This window comes from Oncorhynchus nerka, linkage group LG11, assembly GCF_034236695.1.
Source record: "Oncorhynchus nerka isolate Pitt River linkage group LG11, Oner_Uvic_2.0, whole genome shotgun sequence".
Taxonomy (NCBI): domain Eukaryota; kingdom Metazoa; phylum Chordata; class Actinopteri; order Salmoniformes; family Salmonidae; genus Oncorhynchus; species Oncorhynchus nerka.
In genome coordinates this window covers 43,738,944-43,758,591 of record NC_088406.1, presented here as the reverse complement: position 1 = coordinate 43,758,591, position 19,648 = coordinate 43,738,944, and the positions used below count along the sequence as shown (strand labels likewise).

The following is a 19,648-nucleotide window of genomic DNA, read 5'->3' as shown; positions in this document are numbered from 1 at the left end:
TAAATGGCGTCTTGTGAAATACCCAGGGACTGCTAATTTGAACAGGATTGTAAACGGATGAACACAAGCAAACAGTAAAGAGAAATGCCTCTCGGGGAACAAAAACATGCATAGTAGCTTCCTCCATCAAAACTGTTCATAGTGTAAGCAAACGTAAACAAATAATGCTGATGAAGCAAATGTCACCAAGGAGATTTGTAAGATCCCCTTTGACTTCCATCATAATGAGTTGCTGCTAATGTGCAAGGGAATACAGTATGCTATAAATAGGGGTTGGAACAGAAGTCATTTTCCAATCGTTTCGTTCTGAACAGAACCCCTATTTATTTCGTTCCGTTCCACTGTACTTAAATAAAATATTTGTTTTACTTGATTACTATTATTTAATTCCAAGTCAAATTATCAATATAGAGCTGCTGCCTATCTATGCTCTCTGACAAAATCACTATCAGTAGTTATTAAAATAATGCCTTATTCACTTTTATGACTGCTGAATACCGACCATCAATCACTTATATCATATATTTTCAGGCTCGCGAAGCAACTGCTTCGATTCCTCTCCATCTTGTGCGTTCTCTCTTCTCTCTGTCTCGGTGTCTGCTCCACACAGACCGGACAAGTTTAAGCGGGTGCGCAATGGATTATGGTCATTGTAATTAATTACCAAGTATTCTGCACTACACTATGTAGAATATTGGCCTGTTGGAAACTACAACTCCCTACTACATCGCACAGTTCAGGCTTCATCTAATTTATCTCTACATACACTACACATTACGCTCACAGAAAAAAAAAATGTAATCCCAAATAAATTGACCAAAGTTAATCAATTAGTTGTTTAAATGATGAAAATATTAAATGTTGGTTAATAGCTCAGCACTATTGTTTACATGCGCGATGGTTAGAAAAGTATAGGGCGGTGGCCTCCCGGGTGGTGCAGTGGTCAAGGGCGCTGTGCCACCAGAGACTGGGTTCGCGCCCAGAGCGCAACCGGCCGCGACCAGGAGGTCCATGGCGCAACGCACAATTGGCCTAGTGTCGTCCGGGTTAGGGAGGGGCTTGGCCTGTAGGGATATCCTTGTCTCGTCGCGCACCAGCGACTCCTGTGGCGGGCCGGGCGCAGTGCACGCTAACCAAGGTTGCCAGGTGCACGATGTTTCCTCCGACACACTGGTGCGGCTGGCTTCCGGGTTGGATGCGCGCTGTGTTTAGAAGCAGTGTGGCTTGGTTGGGTTGTGTATCGGAGGACGCATTACTTTCAACCTTCATCTCTCCCGAGCCCGTACGGGAGTTGTAGCGATGAGACAAGATAGTAGCTACTAAACAATTGGATACCACGAAATTGGGGAGAAAAGGGGGTAAAATTCAAAACAAAAACAAAAAAGTATAGGGCGCAAGATGTGACAAATTTTGCAGGTTGAGAGAAGGTGGAGGCGGCTAGGCTTGAAGCGCTGGCATTTTATTGCATGCATTAGCTATCTGAATTAGGCCCACAGAATTATACCTATGGAGGAGCAGCTTCTATGGAGGAACTTTGATTATCTCTGAACTTCCGAGAGTTGGCTTAACGTTGCACCAATGCTACCTAGCTAACAAGCGTGTGTGGGCAAAAGCCACCAGAATTAAAAACAGGATACCTTTTTGTAGTTAACAAATCCAATGTGAAACATACTATTGTATCCGTAACTAGCATTGAAAAATGTAATCCATTCTTCTCCATTAAAAATCTGTATTAATTTCTGAAATCCCGCTTAAATGTCAGTAGGTTACAGTATGCTTCGGAGGGGGAGGAGCAGGTAGTTTACACACAAAGATTTTTAGCCGGCAGGCAGACACTGGAATACGTTTCTAGTGACAGTGAAGGCTTTGCATATGCGCCTTATTGCGTTTGTGGGACAGAATTTTTTTCTCTCCGTAATGTAAAAAAAAACTTTATTAACCGACTTCTATCCGTTAAAAATAAAGGTTATGTTCTGGAACAGTATTGATCACTTTTCATTCTTAGCTCCGATTCTGTTCCTCTAAAAATTGTTATTTTACCGTTTTCTGTTCTGTTCCCCGTACTGGGTCCAACCCCTGACTATAACATAGTAACACCAGGAGTGTAAGGATGTTCTCACTTGGTCCCTTTCAGACAATTTTTTTGTTGGGTGAACACTCAAACTCAGATCCCTCAAAAATGACCAACCGAACTGAAAATAGCAAACCGAACTGAGACCATTGAGAGATTTGATTTGAGTTAGGTTTGCTTGAATTTTATGATCCGGTTCCTTTTTTAAGGCCAATGTGCACCACCCACTAGACTACTAGTGCAAAACTGTTTCCCCTGCCATAAACTCTCATATTGGTACCACAGAAGAGAGAATATGGTTTGCAGAAAAAACGTTGTTTTTAGGATATTAAATAGCGATTTCCAAGGATGCACAGAAATTCCAAAATTGAGTTTTTAGTTCAAAATATGCTAAGAAAACTTCATAATCTGTTTATTCAACTGTGGGGTTTGAAGTGTGAGAAGACAACAAACTTGGTGACAACATAAGAGCTAGAATAGATTTTCTATCCTAAAGGTAGGGTGTTAGGTGATGCATTAAACGATGGACGCTCTGCGATAATTCTACAAAAAGCAGCAGGAAACAAATCCATTTACACTAAATGTCAATGTGGTCGTCAAAATATGCAGTGGTGTAAAGTACTTAATCAAACTAGTACTTCAAAGTATTTTTACTTATCTGTGCATTACTATTTATATTTGACACATTTTACATCACTACATTCCTAAAGAAACAATGTACTTTTACATTTTCTCTGATACCCAAAAGTACTCATTACATTTTGAATGCCTAGCAGCACAGGGAAATGGTCCAATTCACACCCTTATCAAGACAACGTCCCTGGTCATATTGCCTCTAATCTTGTGGACTCACGAAACACAAATGCTTAATTTGTAAATTATGTCTGAGTGTTGGAGTGTGCCCCTGGCTATCCATAAATAGATACAAGAGAATTGTGCCGTCTGGTTACATAAGGAATAAGAAACAATCTATACTTTTACTTTTGATACTTAACCTCTTCAGTCGACCCTCTACCTTTTTGAACATTTTGTTAAAAATCGCGCAACATTTCAGCGCCCTGCTACTCATGCCAGGAATATAGTACGTTCATATGGTTAGAATGTGTGGATAGGAAACCCTCGGACGTTTTTAAAACTGGTTAAATCACGACTGTGGCTATTACATAACGTGCGTTACATCGGAAAGCGCAGGAAAACCTGATCACAGAAAATGGAAATAAATATCCTTGCGCCTCTTCCAGCAATTGTTAACAGTGAGCCGAATTAGATAAGACCGAGCATTCAACTCCCACAGCATCCCCATGTTGTCTAGAGTCTTGTGAATTGAATCATCTTTGATTCTTGGTTGAACCGAAAGAGGGGCACGACTTACCTCCGGTCTCCGCCCAGATCATTCCGGAAGAGCTCTCTCCTGAATTTTTTTCCAAGACGACAGCTAATGATATTTACATCACCTACGGATGATTTTTATCGCTTATTAACGTTTACTAATACCTAAAGTAGCATTACAAACGTATTTCGAAGTGTTTTGTGAAAGTTTATCGTCTACTTTTTGAATTTTAAAAAATGACGTTACGTTGTGAAATCGCTGTTTTTTTCGTTTATCACACAGTCTACATATAACGATATCTTGGCTTTATATGGCCCGATTTAATCGAAATAAAGACCCAATAGTGTTTATGGGACATCTAGGAGTGCCAACAAAGAAGATGGTGAAAGGTAATGACTGTTTTCTATTTTATTGTGCGGTTTGTGTAACGCCGAAATGCTAATTATTTTGTTTACGTCCCCTGCTGTGCTTTTCTGTTGTAGTGTATTGGTGCATGCTATCAGATAATAGCTTCTCATGCTGTCGCCGAAAAGCATTTTAAAAATCTGACTTGTTGCCTGGATTCACAACGAGTGTAGCTTTAATTTGATATCCTGCATGTGTATTTTAATGAACTTTTGAGTTTTAACTAATACTATTAGCATTTAGCGTAGCGCATTTGCATTTCCAGAGCTCTAGTTGGGACGCAAGCGTCCCAAGTAGAGGCAAGAGGTTAAGTATATTTTACCAATTACATTTACCTTTGACTTAAGTATATTTAAAACCAAACACTTTTAGACTGACTCAAGTAATATTTTACTGGGTGACTTTCACTTGAGTCATTTTCTATTAAGGTATATTTTACTCAAGTATGACAATTGAGTACTATTCCCACCACTGAAATTATATATCATTTGAAAACATGAATATGGCAGTTGTAACCAATGTCTAAAAATCCCAATATTGTAAGTTATTAAAATGTACACGACATGAGCCCAAATGTAACGCAACTGCCATGCTAAGAACTTTCAACACTGGGACAGCCAAATTTGTGAAAACTGAAATCGGTGTGTATATATTCTCTTGGCAGAAGGTATTCCTCAACCTACCAGAGTAAGATCGATGTGACATTGTATAGCAAAGTCCTGAGGGTGTTTCACAGAGGTCCTTGGACTGAAATGCGAGGTAAAACTTTTTAGGGGGCTCATTTAAATAAACAAAATTCAGAGACAAAAAAAAAAGTTACAAAGTAGAGCTTTGCAGCTATGTTTTGATGTACGGGTTGTCAGGGACTGGGCCAAATTCACATTCCGCCAACCCCATTTTGATAATGAGTGCTAGCTTGCTAGCTGTGTAGGAGTGGTTGACGCTGTTCGCTGAGGCAACTGTGGTGCGAGGCAGTGCTGAGTGGAATTGGCTGTATTGTGCCAGTGGAGAATTGTGATTAATGGTTTTATCCTTTAATTGAAAACTACCAGAATTCTGTGGCTACAGCCCCTTAAAAATGACAAAAACATAGCTAAATACCAGCTAATTGAAAATGTGTCCCATCTTGCTGTGCAGCTGGCAGCTCACTGACCGTCTCATCTGAGCCTAGGCTAATTGTCTCCCAACACTATAGTAACTCAACACCAAAAACAACATTATAATGTAACCAAACTCAGGTGTAGGCCTACCTAAGTACATTGCCTTGAGAAAGTATTCAGAGCCATTTACTTTTTCCACATTTTGTTGGGTTACAGTCTGAAATTAAAATGAATTAAACACAATACCCCAAAATGTCAAAGTGGAATTATGTTTTTACAAATGAAAAGCTGAAATGTCTTGAGTCAATATGTATTCAACCCCTTTGTTATGGCAAGCCTAAATAAGTTCAGGAGTAAAAATATGCTTAAGAAGTCACAAGTTGCATGGACTCACTCTATTCAATAACAGTGTTTAACATGATTTTTGAATGACTACCTCATCTCTGTACCCCACACACACAATTATCTGTAAGGTCCCTCAGTCGAGCAGTGAATTTCAAACGTAGATTCAACCACAAAGATCAGGAAGATTTTCAAATGCCTCGCAAAGAAGGGCACCTATTGGTAGATGGGTACAAATTGGAAAAAAAGAGTAGACATTTAATACCCCTTTGAGCATGGTGAAGTTATTACACTTTGGATGGTGTATCAATACACCCAGTCACCTCAAAGATACAGGCGTCCTTCCTAACTCAGTTGCCGGAGAGGAAGGAATCCGCTCAGGGATTGTACCATGCGTCCAATGGCGAGTTTAATGGCTGTGATAGGAGAAAACTGAGGATGGATCAACAACATTGCAGTTACTCCACAATACTAACCTAAATGACAGAGTGAAAAGAAGGAAGCCTGTACCGAATACAAATATTCCAAAACACGCATCCTGTTTGCAAAAAGGCACCAAAGTAAAACTGCAAAAATTGGGGAAAGAAATTAACTTTAAGTGCTGAAAACAAATAATTGCATTTGGTGTGAATCCAATTTAACAGATCACTGAGTACCATTTCATATTTTCAAGCATGGTGGTGGCTGCATCATGTTATGGGTATGCTTGTTATGGGCAAGGGAGTTTTTGATAAAGAAACTGAATAGGTCTAAGCACAAGCAAAATCCTACAGGAAAACCTGGGTTAGTCTGCTTTCCAACAGACACTGGCCAAATATACACAAGTTGCTTACCAAGACAATATTCAATGTTCCTGAGTGGCCTAGTTAGTTTTGTCTTAAAATCAGCTTTACAATCTATTGCAACACTTGCAAATGGGTGTCTAGCAATGATCAATCAGCTTGAAGAATTTAAAAAATATTAATGTGCAAATATTCTTCAATCCAGGTGTGCAAATCTCAGACTCATAAAGGCTCAAAGCTGTAATCGCTGCCGAAGGTGATTCTGACATGCATTGACTCAGGGGTGTGAATACTTATGAATATTAGTTATTTAATTTAATACATTTGCAAACATTTATAAAAAAACATGGTTTTCACTTTGTCATTTTTTGGTATTGTGTGTAGACGGATGAAGAAAAAAAATGTAATCCATTTTTAATTCAGGCTGCAACAAAATGTGGAATAAGGGGTGTGAATATTTTCTGAAGGCTCTGTAAGCTATGTTATTAGACTAGCGCAGTACAGACTTGGTGAGAAGTGTCTGTCGGTGCTGGTGGGGATGCTTGGTGCGCACACACACACACACACACACGTTTGGCTTGGGAGTATTATTTTGGCACTCTCGGCCTAATCAGTTGAGCTACTGAGGACAATATAACTATGATACAGCCTAACTGTTACTAATTGGTAAATACACTGCTCAAAAAAATAAAGGGAACACTAAAATAACACATCCTAGATCTGAATGAATGAAATAATCTTATTAAATCCTTTTTTCTTTACATAGTTGAATGTGCTGACAACAAAATCACACAAAAATTATCAATGGAAAGCAAATTTATCAACCCACGGAGGTCTGGATTTGGAGTCACGCTCATAATTAATGTAATGTAATGTCCTTAAAACAAGTCAAAATGAGGCTCAGTAGTGTGTGTGTGGCCTCCACGTGCCTGTATGACCTCCCTACAACACCTGGGCATGCTCCTGATGAGGTGGCGGATGGTCTCCTGAGGGATCTCCTCCCAGACCTGGACTAAAGCATCCGCCAACTCCTGGACAGTCTGTGGTGCAACGTGGCATTGGTGGATGGAGCGAGACATGATGTCCCAGATGTGCTCAATTGGATTCAGGTCTGGGGAACGGGCAGGCCAGTCCATAGCATCACCTTCCTCTTGCAGGAACTGCTGACACACTCCAGCCACATGAGGTCTAGCATTGTCTTGCATTAGGAGGAACCCAGGGCCAACCGCACCAGCATATGATCTCACAAGGGGTCTGAGGATCTCATCTCGGTACCTAATGGCAGTCCGGCTACCTCTGGCGAGCACATGAGGGCTGTGCGGCCCCTCAAAGAAATGCCACCCCACACCATGACTGACCCACCGCCAAACCGGTCATGCTGGAGGATGTTGCAGGCAGCAGAACGTTCTCCACGGCATCTCCAGACTCTGTCACGTCTGTCACATGTGCTCAGTGTGAACCTGCTTTCATCTGTGAAGAGCACAGGGCGCCAGTGGCGAATTTGCCAATCTTGGTGTTCTCTGGCAAATGCCAAACGTCCTGCACGGTGTTGGGCTGTAAGCACAACCCCCACCTGTGGACGTCGGGCCCTCATACCACCCTCATGGAGTCTGTTTCTGACCGTTTGAGCAGACACATGCACATTTGTGGCCTGCTGGAGGTCATTTTGCAGGGCTCTGGCAGTGCTCCTCCTGCTCCCCCTTGCACAAAGGCGGAGGTAGCGATCCTGCTGCTGGGTTGTTGCCCTCCTCCACGTCTCCTGATGTACTGGCCTGTCTCCTGGTAGCGCCTCCATGCTCTAGACACTACGCTGACAGACACAGCAAACCTTCTTGCCACAGCTCGCATTGATGTTCCATCCTGGATGAGCTGCACTACCTGAGCCACTTGTGTGGGTTGTAGACTCCGTCTCATGCTACCACTAGAGTGAAAGCACCGCCAGCATTCAAAAGTGACCAAAACATCAGCCAGGAAGCATAGGAACTGAGAAGTGGTCTGTGGTCACCACCTGCAGAACCACTCCTTTATTGGGGGTGTCTTGCTAATTGCCTATAATTTCCACCTGTTGTCTATTCCATTTGCACAACAGCATGTGACATTTATTGTCAATCAGTGTTGCTTCCTAAGTGGACCGTTTGATTTCACAGAAGTGTGATTGACTTGGAGTTACATTGTGTTGTTTGAGTGTTCCCTTTATTTTTTTGAGCAGTGTAGTAACCCTGCTTTTTGTTCATGATCATGTAATCCCAGTTACTCTGTTACCACACCTGGTGTGCGCACTTTACCCCTCAGTGTAGACTCCCAGTTCTGCATAAAACAGCAATATATGTTAACATAACCACCTGAATTTAAATGGGTTTAACATGCTGTATTTTATAATTCCAATTAAGCAATTATCATATTATTACACATCTCATTTGCATAAAATAGCATTAAACGTTTTCTAATTTCATAACTTGTTTCAAACTCTGTTGTTTTGCATAAAGCATGACAATGTGTTAATATGACCACCCTACCTTAAATGATCGGGCTTAAATTCATGCATATAAAGTGGCTAATTTACATAATATTGCATATTAATTTTATATGAATCATCCCTATGTTCTACATCAACCCTGAAAATGTCATAATATTTTGACCACTATATAAGACATTGGACTAAATGTGTTGAAATTAAGAATTCAGACAAGATGATTTGCTGCCTTTTTTCAGGGATCATCATTGACCTGTCCACGACCTTTTTGACCTTTTCTGTTCATGTGAAAATAATATCTCAGCAATGGTAAATCCTAACCCCAAACTAAAGTTTTCTGTGTCCTGATACGCTGATCTATACCATGGAATAAAAGATAATACCAGAAACAACATTTGATTTTGACCCCTAACACTATGAAAGGGGCAGGAGCCTACATTTTCAATTACAACATTATTTAATCTGCAGTTATTCTTCTGACATTTATTCTGTTACCAATAACATTTATATATTAATAGTATCTTCTGATTACAAATATGTCTCATAATTTAACTAAATGCAATCTATTAGATTCCAAAATGTAAGTAGATATCTAACTGTCCGATAACACATTCTGATGGAATGGCTTGTGCATTGAGTGAATGTTGGAAAAAGTACTTGGTTCCTTTCTAAACCTAGCAATGTGAAAGCAAAGATGACTCAGACCACAACATATTTTAAGTGAACTGTCAAAAGAGTTGAGTCCTAATTCAAAGGCAAGGGTAGCGTAGATACAAAGAACAGTTTTCTATGTGTGAAAACACCCTAACAATACAGTGTGAATGTGAATGGGGCTTGACATGTCAGATACTAACCAATCCAGAAGCTGGGTTCAAACAAAGCCCTTGCTGCCTTGGCCAATCCATGCAGACTTCCAGGTCTGGCCGAGGAATGTGGAAAGGTCAATGATAAAGAATGGAATGTGAGCTTTAACTGGGATACAGGAGTCAGTGCTTTGATAGCCAACACTACATCTGAAATAATCTGTCTGGACTCCATTACAGTCAACGAGAAGGGCCTCCGTAAAATTGTTGTCAAAAATACAAGCCGTCACATAGGCCAAGAAAAAAGAGAGAACTATATATAATGTCACAAATTCTTATTTTCAATGATGGCCTAGGAACTGTGGGCTAACTGCCTTGTTCAGGGGCAGAACGACAGATTTTTACCTTGTCAGCTTGGGGATTCGATCTTGCAACCTTCCGGTCACTAGTCCAACGCTCCTACCACTAGGCTACCTGCCCCCCATGAGATTAACTTCCAGCTTGCAACTCAATAGTCGTAATAATGGTTCTCCTTAGTTGAGCCTGCAGGGGTTTACAAGCCAGGACTTACATTGCATAACGACTCTGGGGATATTCCAACATCTTGTCAAACTAAGCTAACAAGCATGTTTGAGATATCAAGCTATGCTGATTCAGTTGAGAAACAAAACAATTACATTTCAAATTAGGAGAGTTCATGTTAACTTGATTGACCGATTCAGTTAAAAGGTAGAGTCAGCAATTCACGAAGTAAACAGCCATATCGGGCTGACCTCTGCAACAACTAAGAGCAACAAGATTTGTATATTTTTTTTTAATGTAACTAGGCAGTGAGGCTAAACTTCTCTGCTGTTTTTGTCTGGCTGCTATCACGTTGTAGCTTAGTGATGCATACCCATGCGCAGGTAATCCATAGCTGTGTTCGAATACTCATACTAACTGCACTATTTGTGACTTGAGTACATAGTATGCTTATTGGTCATAGTATGGATATAGTTGTATGCCAAAAGTTCCCAGATGACGTACTAAATTCACCAAAATACAAAGTATACCTGCAGTGGACACTATTTCCATGCATTTAGGGCCCATAATGCAATTTTTCCGAAAATGGGCGTGGCTTTTTAACCTTTCAGATTTGAAGAAAAATGGCGGAAAACATGCAGCCAAAGTCCGACGAGATTGGATACAAATTCATTGATTTAATTGAACTAATTATGACAAATGTTAAGTAATAAAGTAATGCCTTTTCAAATAAGTTGTTACACATTGGCTGACAATTTGTAAGCTACGCTATCCTTACAAACCGCATAGCATTACAGCAGTATGTATCGGTATGTTAGCTAGTTACCTAACGTTAGTTGGCAACTAATACATCAAACTTGCCAGACAGCAGATAGTTAATATACTAACTACCCAACATTTATTGACATGATTATTTACATAACTCTGAGCTAAGTAGTATAGTCGTGCGATTCAATGGATCTCTCCGATTTCAGAGCAGTCTCACGTAGAATAACGAACGGTCAACACCGGTTGAATATGGCCGGTGTCAGTAAACGTTGGCAAAAAAAATAATTAAATTGTTGGTAGCAGCACAGTTAGTCACCAACTCTCTGGATAACATAAAAACAGCCTATACAGCTCTGCTAGGGTGAGTAAAATGGTCAGATTGGGTTGTTTTCTCATTTGAATCTGGAAGTAGCTAGCCAACATTAGCCAGTTAGCTTGGGTGCTTGACTGCCGTTGAACACTTGGAAAAACCCTACTCCTCTGCCAGAGCATCCAGTGTGCTCTCTGACCACTCCCGAGAGCAAAAACACTCTGGATTTATGAACGGTCAATCTGACAACACTCTGGATTGACGAACGCCCAGGGAGAACTCTGGCACTCCAGATTGAATTTACGAACACACCCAAAATCGTAACATGTTTAGCTAGTCATTTGTTATGCTAACAAGCTAGCAAAAGGTTGCATAGCAACAGCATCAACTTCCGGTAGACAGGCGAAGCGCTAGTACCCTCAACTGAAACGATACCATTCGTTTACAGTATACTAAAATGACCTAATAGTATATACTCATTAAGTATGTAGTATACAGTATGGGTATTCAAACACAGCTTATGTCACAGTATGCTATTGTGCTGCTGGGCCCAAGAACTAGTAGTCTTGGTCAGCCTCTAGTGCAGGGATGGGAAAATTCAGTCCTTGGGGGCCTGATGTCACTTTTGCACCAGCCCCAGCTAACACACCTGAATACAATAATCAACTAATCAGGACCTTCAGTTTAGAATGCAATTAGCGTAATCAGCGGTGTTTGCTAGGGATGGGGGGGAAAGTGTGACGCCACTCCGGCCCCTGAGGACTGGAGTGACCTATCCCTGCTCTAGAGCTCTCTCCATCTCTCCAGTGCAAACAGCAAACCACACAAAGCCTAGCAGCCCATGGAGGGCTGCACCTCAACATAGTAGGTCCACACATCACAAAGGACCTGGGAGAAATCACAGCAAACAGTACAGATGAAAAAATAAACCGTACTCGTCAACCCAGTCTCCAATTTCAAAGAAGCTCCGTTTGGGGGAGAACATGGATGCACGAATCACATAGCTACAGCTTACACACTGTAATTGTCAAGTTAATGTTCCAGTGCTTAGCCCTGTAATTAGCCTATGATATGTTACCATTATCAAAACAAAATTGAAGTCATACTGTCATACATGTCGACCACATGTAAACAAAGTCAAAGTTGGCCCCCTGGGCTAATATCTAGCTTGTGCAGAGCAGCTTGGAAATGTTGGTGTGAAATACAAAAATAAATGTATGATATTAATATAAAAATGACAGTCAAAGCTAAGTCTTTGCTCAGTCTGCACATTCAGTGCTCTTCTTTTCATGCCTACAGTGGCAGGGCCTATTCACCGGCAGGAACAAAAACACTGCCTCATTCACCTAGAATATTCCAGGGTTATGCCTGCATAATGCAACAACAGCACCTTTTCTTCTGGTTTTGCACCCACAATTCATTATTCTATTCTCTCATTGTGCAACAGTTAAAGCAGAGGTGAAATGCGGCCAGCCCATTACCCACAATCCCCTGCCAAGCTGTGTACACAAGACCTTTCTATTGCCAGGGAAGCAGGTCCTGGCTTGATTGTGGACCTCTCCGATTGAAACGATTACACATTGCAAACAATTCACTGCACTGTGTGTAGCCTATAGTCTACTACACTGAGCCTATATTACAGTCAGGCTGACCTACACAGAGAGGGCTTTGTTTAAGAGACATAGATGACAAGAGATTCACGATGCCATCACGGTTACCCACAGAGTGACATCAGCCTTGTCTGAAAACAACGCTAGCCAGCTGCAATCACTGGTTAAAGGCAATGTAAAACTGAAATGCAGGAGAATGAGAATGTGAAGCCAGGGCTGAAGAGATGACCAGTCTACTTCACATATTCAGGACTACAGCATAATATCCTCTGGTCACTCTCCACTCAGTGAGACTAAGTTGCTCCGAAGACAGTGAGGTAGGACTCAGTGAAAGAGAAAGCGAGACAGGAATGTGCAAGCGAGGGAGAGAGAGATGCGCTACTGATGAGAAAGTCCATTAGATTCTGTGTTTATAAAATTATAAATCAGAGAGAGAAAGTGAGTTAAAGACTGAACGAGGGATAGACTCCATCTAGTTGAAAGTTGGAAAGTGAGGCGCCTCCCTGGGTCAAGGGCAGATGAAAGCATTTTCATAGACAAATAGTGAGGCATGCTGTGAAAATAGCAGTAGCTGTGCTAAAGCCCTTCAAATGAAAAGCTGACTCCACCTTTCGCCAGGGGCAGAGAGAGAGAGGGCCCCTAAAAAACATGAAATAGTGCATTCAGAAGGTATTCAGACTCCTTGACTATTTACACATTTTGTTACATTAAAGCCTTATTCTAAAATTGATTAAATACGTTTTCCCACTCAATCTACACACAACACCCCATAATGACAAAGTGAAAAACTTTTTTTTCCAAAAATCTGAAAAACCTTATTTACATAAATATTCAGACCCTTTGCTATGAGACTTGATATTGAGCTCAGGTGCATCCTGTTTCCATTGATCCTCCTACAACTTGATTGGAATCCACCTGTGGTAAATTCAATTGATAGACAGGTGTGTGCCTTCCAAAATCATGTCAATGTAAGGTGACTGGGAGACTAGTCAGGCTCAAGGGAAAGTTGAACAGAGCAAAGTAGAGAGAGATCCTTGATGAAAACCTGCTCCAGAGTGCTCAGGTCCTCAGACTGGGGCAAAGGTTGCCCTTCCAACAGGACAACGACCCTAAGCACACAGCCAAGACAATGCAAAAGTGGCTTCAGGAAAAGTCTCAATGTCCTTGAGTTGCCCAGCCAGAACCTGGACTTGAACCTGATCGAACATATCTGGAGAGACCTGAAAAGAGCTGTGTAGCGACACTACCCAGCCAGCCTTACAGAGCTTGAGAGGATCTAGAGAGAATCTGCAGAGAAGAATGGGAGTAACTCCCCAAGTACAGGTGTGCCAAGCTTGTAGAGTCATACCCAAGAAGAGTAGAGGCTGTAATCACTGCCAAAGGTGCTTCAAAGTACTGAGTAAAGGGTCTGAATACGTATGTAAATATGATATTTCAGTTACATTTTAAAAAATGTTTAAAAAATCTGTTTTTGCTTTGGCATTATGGGGTACTGTGTGTAGATTGATGAGGGAAAAATACTTTTAGAATAAGGCTGTAACGTAAGAAAATGTGAAAAAAGTCAAGGGGTCTGAATACTTTTCGAATGCACTGTAAGTAGGCCTACAGGGTCTGGATTAGCGAGTAGGGGGAGAGAAAAAAAACACCACATTATCGGCTAGCCTACATTACTTTGGTAGCTAAAATGATGAGAAGATGTCACACAATGGCCATTAACATCTGAACATACACTGGAAGTCTGGTTTTGGGCCTAGTCTATGCCCTACATGTTCAGGTTTAACTCATCCACACGTTCGTAAGTGGTCTACAAACGTGACCAATGAAAGCATGTAAGTCATCCTCTATAAATCAGCACTAGAGGCAACTGATGCCTCCTATTTCTCTGTCTGATTTATTCAGCTGTGTTTTTCTCCCCTATGGAGGCAACCGTAGGGCTCAGATCAAAAGAACGGCAACATGCCGCCCGTGATCATGTGAACCCAGTGTGGCTGCAGCCTCTGATCTAGGGTGTCTCCACTACAACCCCACGCTGCTGCACCACTCCGCTCTCTACTAAAAGGGGATTTATGCAGGCAGAAAAAAGGGAAATGAGAGACGGGGCTAATTGAAGCCTCCTGTTAGAGAGTTACAATTATAAGCCTAACTATCGGTGACCTGAATGGTCTGGACATGGAGTTCTCTGAATAACCACCACCAAAAAAATACATCTGAGAGCACAGAGCAGTAATAAAACAGCTTTTCTACTGACCACCACCGAAAGCATAGGCCAGGCATCCTAGAATTTGCTTCCTATTTTATTCGCTTCCTTGCCAAACTCTCAGAATTCATGGGGCAAAATTAGCCTATGCCACACAAAAATGCTTATCAGAAACGTGTTGGTTCTGATAAATAGCCACCTATCACAGCGGTTGTCGGTGAACAAACTAAAACAGCCGGTCTGTTTCTGGGCAGTGTGTAGATACCCTGTCAATGTCCTAACAGCACAAAACTGAAGAGCTTAATAATTTGACACATAGCCTAGGTGGTGGAGCACACTAGTCATGACTATTCCAAAACCCCTTACAGCTTATTACTGTGTCTGTTGATCCAGAACACCCATCCCTAACAAACAGATATGGCTTGGTGCTACAGATTGAGTTCTTGGGGGTGACTGGGTGTAGTGTAGGTCTTTGAGTGGGTAGAGTGCAGGGGTTCCGTCTGTGTGACCCTCAGCAGTACTCAGACATGCCAGGAATGTGTGGAGTGCCCAGCACTGATTGCACAACCCTGCTTACTTGCACCCTGTCACACCAGCACTATACACTTATCAGCTGCTAAGTCTCTAAAAGTAAGGATGGAAAAAAAGGGGGGGTGTGCCTACACCTGACACTTACATGCAACTTCTGCTATCAGAATACGAAGATCCCATTGAAAAGACTGGTATAGACTCAAAAAGGCGACAAGTGGTCTGATTGTGTTCAGATCCGGCTGACCATTTCAGGAGGTAGTCAGGGATGCATTGTGTGCAGATTTCTCCTCAGTCTAGACGCAAATCAGGCTTCCCGAAAACGCATACTGTGGGGAACATCATCAACACTCCTCCCACAAGTCTCCAGAAAACCCATGTTTTGGGACTGAGAGGCACCTTTTCATTGTAATATGTGAGGAATGTGTATGCATCATAAATGCTACCCAGGCAGCTATTATTTAGAAGGGGAAAAAAGGTGTTTGGCAAGAGTTATGTTAACCGGTTTGCAATCCCTTTAGCGTTGCTTGCTAGCTAGGTACAAAGGTTAGCTAATGCCATCAGTTGTTATGTTATCATATTTAGCCTATTCCACCATTTTTAGAATGCATACTGGCATTTGAATATAAACTCAGCAACAAAAGAAAAGTCCCCTTTTCAGGACCCTGTCTTTCAAAGATAATTCGGAAAAATCCAAATAACTTCACAGATCTTCATTGTAAAGGGTTTAAACACTGTTTCCCATGCTTGTTCAATGAACCATAAACAATTAATGAACATGCACCTGTGGAACGGTCGTTATGACACTAACAGCTTACAGACGGTAGGCAATTAAGGTCAGTTATGAAAACTTAAGACACTAACGAGGCCTTTCTACATACTCTGAAAAACAGCAAAAGAAAGATGCCCAGGGTCCCTGCTCATCTGTGTGAACATGCCTTAGGCATGCTGCACGGAGGCATGAGGACTGCAGATGTAGCCAGGGTAATAAATTGCAATGTCCGTACTGTGAGATGCCTAAGACAGCGCTACAGGGAGACAGGACGGACAGCTGATCGTCCTCGCAGTGGCAGACCACATAACAACCCCTGCACAGGATCGGTACAGGGCTAGAGCTCAGGATTTCATAGATCAGATAAATAATAAATTAGGTGAGTGCTTACATTTGTCCTATGTCACATGTACAAATGTGTATTGTGTGTGAATTAGACATTTGTTTTGCATATCCCACAGACACCGTCTGGGTATGGGGTCACGGCCAGGGAACAGCCATTATTGATGGCGACCCTGGAGCAATGAAGGTTAAGTGCCTTGCTCAAGGGCACAGACAGATTGTTCACCTAGTCGGCTCAGGAACTCGAACCAGCGACCTACGTACGCTCTGAACCCCTAGGCTACCTGCAGACCTGTTCTTCTTACAAGACATTAAATAAGGCCATAATACATGGCCTGAATTCTTCAGTAGAGCAAATAGCTAGAATAGACTGCATCTAATAAAGGTTAGAACCTCAAATCTCGACTTTCCAAACAAAGTAATTGCTCCTCCCAGTCCCACTACACTAACGTTACAGCAAAGACAACGCACATCACTTAGCTCCCCTAGACTTTAGGGCGTGTTTGAATCGTTAGAGGTAGCTAACAAAATCATTTTTTCTCAGCATTACAGCTATAGTACTTTGATGTGCAAGGTTTCTAGCTATAGCAGTGGGTTACTAACTAACTTTAACCAAGGTAATGTTAGTTTACCAGTTGGATATGTCAGCTCACTAAACTAGCTTAGAGGTTGTTATTGGCTGCTAGCTAGTTATAGTAGCTGTACATTTTTACAATAAGAGTAACCTAACGTTATAGTAGCTGCTATATTTTTACAATAAAAATAGTAGCCTAACGTTAGTTATGGTAGCTGTATATTTTTACAATAAGAGTAGCCTAACGTTAGCTCTTGTGACTCATTTCACTGGGTTAGCTGGGTTTCCCGATCCATCATCAATTACTTTATTACATAAAGGTACTCTTATTCTAGAAAAGTCCGTTTTTTGTTCACTAGCCAAACTATCCAAACAATTTCACTTTAGCTAGCCACTTGTTAGCTAGTAGTAATGGTAGCAACCAGCTAGCTAGCTTAACTTAGTTTGGGCTGGCTAGCTAAGATAGAAAGCTAGCTAACAGTAGGCGCAGCTGAATGAATTAAATAAATTATGTCATAATTACCTTATGTTTCCTTCGTGCACCGCTTAAATTACGATAGTTTATTGATTCGCTTAATAAAAGAAGCTGTCCAAAATTCAGTAGCATTAGACGAAGTCTCACTTTCTTGTCGCCATGTTGAGGCTCCTGGTGGTAACACTACATCCGGGGAACTGCTACGACTACAAGCTCGAGCTCCGTAGCAACCAATACAATCATACTGATTGATTGAATTATTGATATATTTGATTTGACTGATATGACATCAGGAACCGTTCACTATTAACTTTGCCAAAATCACAGTTGGTTTAACACTAAAAGGAGGGTAATGACTAGGGAGTTCAGCATGGTTGCCCCAGAGCCATTTATGTATCTAAATATACAGCTCTGAGTAACCCCATAAATGCAACTCTATGGGCAAACCATGATCAATCGAGAATTACCACTGAACATGCTTTTTTGTCCAGGGTATGCTACAAACCTCAATATAATGCCCTGGGTATGTTACATCTCAACATAGTGGAAGGTGAGCCCTTTAACTCCCACTTATGGTCCCCTTACCAAAATACAAAGAGCCTACCTGTCATGTGCTTTTAGTGTCACCATAGCAACATACCACCTCCAATAAACTGAAAGAGCATCAGCACCACAGAAGGATGACGGTATTAAAATATATCTGGGTCAAAAAAAAGGTTAAAGGCTCATTGGCATCAAATATTTGAGAGAACAAAGAGAGAGACGGAGGGACAGTGATGGAGAGTGTTGACAGCTGGGGGGTCTTTCCATCTAATCAATGTGTTATTGTCATTGGAATTTCATAGTTCCTATAATTGTACATTATTTTAATCACTCAGTCTATTTTATAAGAATTTGTAAGATTCCTATTTGCATAAAATAGACAGAGACCAGTCTTATCAAAATGAGATAATAGTATTTATTCTCGGAGCGCGCTGCCATGAAACCACGAACAACAGTTTATATACAAAATATGACATCATAGGTTATAAAATGCCCTTCCCCCTATCGACCAGGACAGAACAGTTCAAAAGTTTATTCCAACCCACTAGCTTGCTCACTCCAGACACACACTTATCTAGATTAACTTCTGGAATCTTCACCTTCATCCATCACTATTTAGAAGACAGTTCCAGATAATGGAAAACCCAGGAAAACACTCTCTGCCTTACCTAAACATCCCAGAACTAAGATGAGTCGCTTCAACCATAGGTTAATGACCCTTTTTGCTTACTTAAAAACCCACAATTCCAGTCCTCTCCAACCTGGCTGGAATGGTATTTATTTTATTTTATTACCCCCTGTTTCATGCTCCACAATCCCTCCCTTATGAATTAATATTATTAATCAGATATAATAAAATGGAGTATAAGTTTCATTAGTTATAGTTCTATTTCAAATGTAGATATTGTTTAGTCATTATTCATAAAAATTCCTAACAGTTATTGGGCACATTGCAATACAGACTGACCATGCACACTCAATCCACATTATGGGATGTTATAGTGAGTGTTGATGGAAAGAGAGTGAATGTGTTGAGCTCTTCTTCACACCTTGGCACACCTGCTGACATGATGCCCATGGTTGCACCAGGTGGTCTGATCAAACAGCGATCTGGCGTGGGAATCTTCCTCCAGGCCATGGAAGAAGGGAAGGTCCAGATGGCCCACTTCATCCTAGCTGCACTGGGTGAGGCTGCGGTAAATGCCACCATAGAGGAACAGCAGGGGTTGACGACAGGCCCCAATGATGTGTGCCGCAAAACTCCCACGGACCGCAGATAACACCCATTTTCTGAGCCTGCTCCTTGCTAGGGGGCGGAGGTGGAACGTAGAGACAACAAAGGTCGCACCGCCCTCAGCCTGACCAGCGAATGTGGTCATTTGGATGCTGTCCGCCTCCTGGTCCTGCATGGGGCACACCCAGGCAGCTCAGACAACCAGATGAGGACGCCTCTCGCCTTTTTATTTTTTTTATTTCACCTTTATTTAACCAGGTAGGCTAGTTAGGAACAAGTTCTCATTTGCAACTGAGACCTGGCCAAGATAAAGCATTGCAGTATGAACAGACAACACAGAGTTACACATGGAGTAAACAGTTAACAAGTCAATAACACAGTAGGAAAAAAATAATAAAAAAATAAAAGGGGAGTCTATATACATTGTGTGCAAAAGGCATGAGGAGGTAGGCGAATAATTACAATTT

General features: G+C 41.5%; 1 protein-coding gene across 1 annotated transcript in view; it reads right to left on the bottom strand.

Moving 5' to 3' along the window:
* Nucleotides 1-17,591, bottom strand: part of LOC115136930 (serine/threonine-protein kinase PAK 4-like) — a 39,108-nt gene extending 21,517 nt beyond the window's left edge. Inside the window, exon 1 of the mRNA XM_029672849.2 lies at nucleotides 17,453-17,591. The gene's annotated coding sequence lies outside the window, so the exon portion shown is untranslated. The remainder of the gene's footprint in view (nucleotides 1-17,452) is intronic.
* Nucleotides 17,592-19,648: the final 2,057 nt, after the last annotated feature.